The 6000-nt window shown below is 33.8% G+C and overlaps 1 pseudogene; it reads left to right on the top strand.

Moving 5' to 3' along the window:
• Positions 1-247: 247 nt before the first annotated feature.
• Positions 248-2722, top strand: LOC121780954 (annotated as a pseudogene).
• Positions 2723-6000: the final 3278 nt, after the last annotated feature.

Raw genomic sequence — 6000 nt, 5'->3', positions numbered from 1 at the left:
CTGTGATCTTAATTTTGAGGGACAATTGATAAAAGTGTGGAAATTACAATGTACTCCTAATTGATATTTTAAAAATTACAGATTAACCAGAATTAACTAAACTTATTATTTTGCATATAATTTGTCATAAAAAAAATATCCTAGTACATCATAAAATTAAATTAAATTATGATTTTAAATATCAACATATACTACAAATATATTTATGATTAGATGGTAATTTTAATTGATTATATTCAAACATAATATATAACTATCATCCAACGGTTGCTCCGCCGCCCTCCGCCGACTCCCTTTCATCCCCGGCGAAAGTGCTATTTTCTGAGATTGCTTCTCCATCACAGTCGCCACCTTCCAAGAGGAAAGAGAAGAGGGTGAGAATCTGCGCGAATTCGACTATGTATTTATTTGATTGTTCGCTTTTAACTGTTCCATTCGATGCTAGCTTTTCTGTTATTCAAATTACAAATTCAAGTGTGAGTTCCGTTCTTACTTGAATCACCTCCCTAGATCTTTCCTACATTGTGCGCTTATGCATCTAGAAATTGAGCTCTAGTTCTGTAAATCATTTGAATTCGATCCGTCGAGTTTCAGAAATATAGTTGAAAACTCAGTTTGATTTTTAATCCTAATCAAAGGAAGCTTTGCAAGCTAATTCGTTTTAGAATATGTTTCTGATTAGCTGATCTGCATATTTTTGCAGAGCACTTGATGGCGGCGGCTCTCCTCTCAACCCCTACCCTCAAAAGCCCTTCCCTTGGCGGTCGTCTGTAAGTTTTTTTCGCAATTGGCAAACGGCATTCAGTATTAACATACTTTCCATTGGACGAGCGAGCTTACTTATTTTTATTGCTTTTGTGCAAATATTGGTGTTTCAGTCACAGACTCACAGTTCAGTTAGAGTAAGCCGAACTGCTTTGGATATATCTCCCCAAAATGCGCGGTCGATACGCCTTATGAGGGTAAAGTTACAAATGAATTTATTTTTTCAGCTTAGTGGGTTGGAAACTTGAAAAGGGTAGTCTAAGTATGAAGTATGTCCTTGAACATTTTTCATTTTCTTCGACTGTACGAGGATGTTTAGTTGTTTTTCTAAACTGTGGGTGAATAGCAGTTCCCGATTCCGCCATATTTTTTACTGCTACTTAAGATAATGTCCTCATATAACTTGATTTTCATTGTTTTTGTGATAAGAAGTGTGTAACTAAGATGAATTCTGAAGCTGTTTGTGATCTGGCTTACTAGAATGTGCTGTTATTATATTTGGGTATCATTTTGCTAGCATTAATATTTTACGTTGGATATCTATGGGTAGCATTTCGAAATTCCCTAGGTCACATGTCTGGGATCCTTATAAGCGGCTAGGGGTAGTACTGATCTTCTGAAAAAGAAGTTTGGAGTGCTCGGAACTTTTTACTGGACCAATATGCCAATCATGAAAGAAGTTTTGAATCTATAGAAGCTGCTTTCGAGAGACTACTGATGACCAGCTTCAAGAACAGGAAGAAAATGAAGATCAACTTGAAAAGCAGGCTAAAGAAGAAGGTTGAGGGATCTCCGCCATGGGTGAAGAACTTGGTCAGCTTTGTTGAGATTCCTCCCCCTGTGATCATTTTGAGACGGTTGTTCTTGTTCGGTTTCATGGCATGCTGGAGCGTGATGAACTCTGCTGAAGCGGGACCCGCATTCCAGGTACATTGCCTTTCTGGTCACTTTAAAATGTACTATTCGGTCTTCATTCAGAATATATAGCACATTAAAGCTGGTGATTTAGTGATAACTACATAGTAGCAATGTAGTAGCATTAGTTATATGTGGAATTTACTTACAAACTCCATGTTTGGCGTTTGACCTGATTGTCCCCTGATACTGATGCAATCCCATAGCTAAAAGCCTATAGATCAGCACTATATGTCAATAGAGTCGAGATGAAAGAAATTTAAGTTTCTTGGTGTTGAATTGTTTATAACTTAGAATGATCATTGATACCATGAATCGAAATTCTACCTTGCTTTCTTGCATTGTGGATTCTGGGAAGCCCGGCACTGATAATCTTGTGGATAAAAGAATGTATCTTATTATATACTCCACTTTGAAAATGCAAGACAGACACTCAGTCCATGAAAACAAATAAATAGCTATCTTGATTAGTCATTGTGGAGACTTGATCTACTTTTCAATCCTCTTTTCACTACCAAGTGTTACTAGTTAAAATATTAATGTTTTCTGCTGCCTATACCGTTAACCAATTTTCTAGTTTTGATTCTTAATCTGTACAAGTCAATGTATGTTCTTTCCTATGCAGGTGGCATTGTCTCTTGGAGCTTGCATTTACTTCCTTAATGACAAGATCAAGAGCTTGCCTAGAGCTGCCATTATAGGGTAAGTTGTTGGGACAAGAAGTTTGTCTGCCTATTTCCTTGCTGTTGCTTGATTACTTACAAGACGAAAATGTATGATGTAATTGCAGATTTGGAGCTCTTGTGGCTGGGTGGCTTTGTGGTTCTATGACGGTTCCACTAATTCCTTCGTTTTTGTTGCAGCCGACTTGGACTCTTGAGCTTCTTACGTCGTTGGTAGTATATGTATTCTTGTTTCTAGCCTGTAGTTTCCTCAAGTGAAACCTGACAACACTTTAGTTATAGTTGAGGAACTCCATTTTTTTGGATTAAGCATTTTCTGCATAAGTTTTGATAAAATCAGCTTGATTAAATTGCTGGTTTGTCATTGGCCTTCTTTTGGAGAAAGTGTAACAAAAAAGCATTTTTTTCGTGTGAACTATATTCCCATCTGAAATAAGACCGATTTCATTTTTCTTTGAATTGAAATGTCAAATTCTCTAAAATCTAAATAAATTTTAAAAAATAAGTTTGCTAACTCTCTTACAACAAAAGAAGGATCGAAGTTTGTGTTTCCTTCTTGCTAAGGGGCTTGTTGAACAAGAAGTAAGATAAGGAGCCATTTTGATCAAACAACAAAGAGAAGAAAAATTAGCACAGATCAAACCTTTCATACCATAGATGCAATTAGGAGTTGTAAAAATAAAGTTCCATGTTAACATAGCATTCTTAATGCCCCGCAATACTTGCCTCATCGTGATTGTAGTTTGGATAAGAATATTCATCAATATCAATAGCTAGGGTATAAAAATGAAATACTACTATATATAAAAAAATTATTTATGGTAAATAATGAACCTTATATGGTAATAATATTATAAGTGGTAAGTAAAGTATCATGAAATTTAGAAGGTGATGAATAATTAACAATTATAGTATATTAAAGAATATAAAATTAAAATGAATTATTATTTTATGTAGATAAAAGTTCAATGGTTAATGTATAAAAAATATTTAATGCTGGTAGAGCTTTTCTAAATTAGAAGAGATCATGAGTTCAACCTCTGCCGGCTTGTTTAAAGGGGTGAACTGGACTGACTACCTACCGATTCGCGATTTTACCGGTCGAACCAGCCGGTCCGGTCTAAATTTTAAAACATTGACTAAAAGGAACGGCTTAATTACGGATGGATCAGAGCAAATACTATAAATATTTATGTCTGCTCGTAACACCAACTATGCTATGCAAGGAGAGTGTGGGTGATAGATGGCGAGCTCTGCCAATTCAACGTGATTTAATATTACATTTTCAAACCTTATGCACTAACCAAAGTTTGACCATATTTTATAATTTAATATGTATTATCCCAAATACAGTAGTAATATATAATTAAATCAACTATTTGTAAACTTTTAATGTGTATTAACCTACCTTCGTTTTAATAAAAATATCTCACTTTTTTTAATTGAATTTATTAACTAATAGGAAGAAGACAGTAATGCGATAACAATGAAGATAGAGAGAATCTGATATATTATTAGTGATGTACTTTTTCTGAATATAAAAGTGAGACATATTTGTTGGTCTCTGGATTACGTGCTTTTTCTAAATTTGCAACGTCTACGTACTCCATCCGTCCATTAAATATGAAATATTTATTTTTTAGCACGAGCTTTTATGTGATTTTATTTTGTGAGTTAATGAAGAAAGTGGAAAAAGAAAAAAAGTGTTCGCTTCCATTTTTAGAAACGCTTTATTTTTTAATGGGACAACCCAAAAAGGAAAACGTTTCATTTCTGATGAGACGGGGAAGTATATTATAAGAATAAAAATAAATGAAAATACGCATATTATCTCAACGATTAAAGCATATGACATAATCCATAGACCATTTTCATTTTTAACTGGCTTTTGGTTTCCGTCTCATTTTGTATTTAATTTTGCAGAGGGTTGTTGAGCATTTTCTTGGGCAGAACGTCGAGCGATGCAACTGAAAGAAAATCTTTATATTCCATCAAACTCTTAATAGGCTTTTCGGACTTTTTGGTCGGAAATCTAAGTGATGCACCAAGAGAACATTTATGTTTCCCTTAAGACTCTTGACTTAATAGGCTTTTCGGACTTTCGTGCAAATTTCCCATACCATAAATTTGCACGATCCGATAAAGTTCGTGACTTTAGGCGTAACTTTTATAGTTTGTGGGAAAAACCAAACTTTTCCCAAAGTTTGTGACTTTTTAGGCAATTTACCATTTTATAAAATAGTGGTTCAACATACCATAAATATAATAAAGTGTCTAAGGACAAACTAGCTAAGGGGATATCATTTGCCTCCAATATACTACGAACACAGAGATAGGATAACCCCATTTTGCGCGATGCACAAATAATGCAGAAGATAGCTGAACCAAGGACAAACATAACATATGGTACCCATATTAAACTCCTAGCAACTATGACAACTCCGGCTGTGAAAGCCAAAGTCATCATCATGAAAGACATGGTGATCAAAGTTGCCGATAATTCGAGGGCAACACTTACTAACTGGTCATCAACTATCTGACCCAAAGTGAGCAATACCATAGCAACCATTAAGGCTGGGCAAATATACCGAAAAAATGGTATATCGATCGTATCGTACTGAAAATATATTGAAAAATATCAAATTTTTGGTACGATACAATACCATATCGTAAGTTTTCGATACGATAACGATATAGATTTTCTTATACCGCGGTATACCATTTTATATCGAATATACGATATATATCGATATTATCGGTATACCGAAATATATCGAAAATCAATACGTATTGAATTATCGATACATACCATTTATATTGATTATAATAATAATAATAATAATAATAATAATAATAATATAATTTATTTTTTTAAGATTAAAAGTTTAAAATCATAAATAGATATCCACTTAATTTATTTATATATTCAAAAAATATTTATTGGAAACCCTAAAATCATAAATAGATATCCATTTAATTTCGATATACCGTTCCAAACGGTATACCAAACTTCAGTACGATATACCGAAATTTCGATAGGTAACGGTATAGATATTATCCATACCGAAATTTCGGTATACCGAAACTTTCAATACGGTAAATTTTGATATTTTCGATACGATAACGATACAAAATTTTCGGTACAATATACCGTATCGACCTAGCCATAGCACACACTCACGTAGAAGATGTTTGAAAGGGGAGATGTTTGAGAGAGGTGATGTTTGGCAGATTCTTCACAGAAGTAATACTTATAAAGTACTGATCCAGCTGCTCTGAGTTGGTAGAGACACAGATATAGAGATGGCGACGTAGAATTATTGCATTTTCTTCCCCATCTTCATCATCAAATTTTACATTAATGGAACATACTCTGTTATAGTAATTTGAACTTTTTTTGTTCACACCCACAGCTCGATCATCACAATGCATAAAAATTAAACATCTCTCATTTCCCTTTTAAAGATAAAAGAGGTACACAGTATTTTTCAAAAATCCCTAACTAGTACTATTCATATCTAATTTGAGTTAATGATGATATGAGATACTGCTTTTAATTACCTCTTCTCTTGATTACTAATATGTAATTATTAGTACTCCTACATAGTAGCATTAATAATGTAGAATTTGCGTATGT

This window comes from Salvia splendens, chromosome 20, assembly GCF_004379255.2.
Source record: "Salvia splendens isolate huo1 chromosome 20, SspV2, whole genome shotgun sequence".
NCBI lineage: Eukaryota > Viridiplantae > Streptophyta > Magnoliopsida > Lamiales > Lamiaceae > Salvia > Salvia splendens.
Note: the sequence above shows the minus strand (reverse complement) of the source record. Positions and strands in the feature narration are given on the sequence as shown.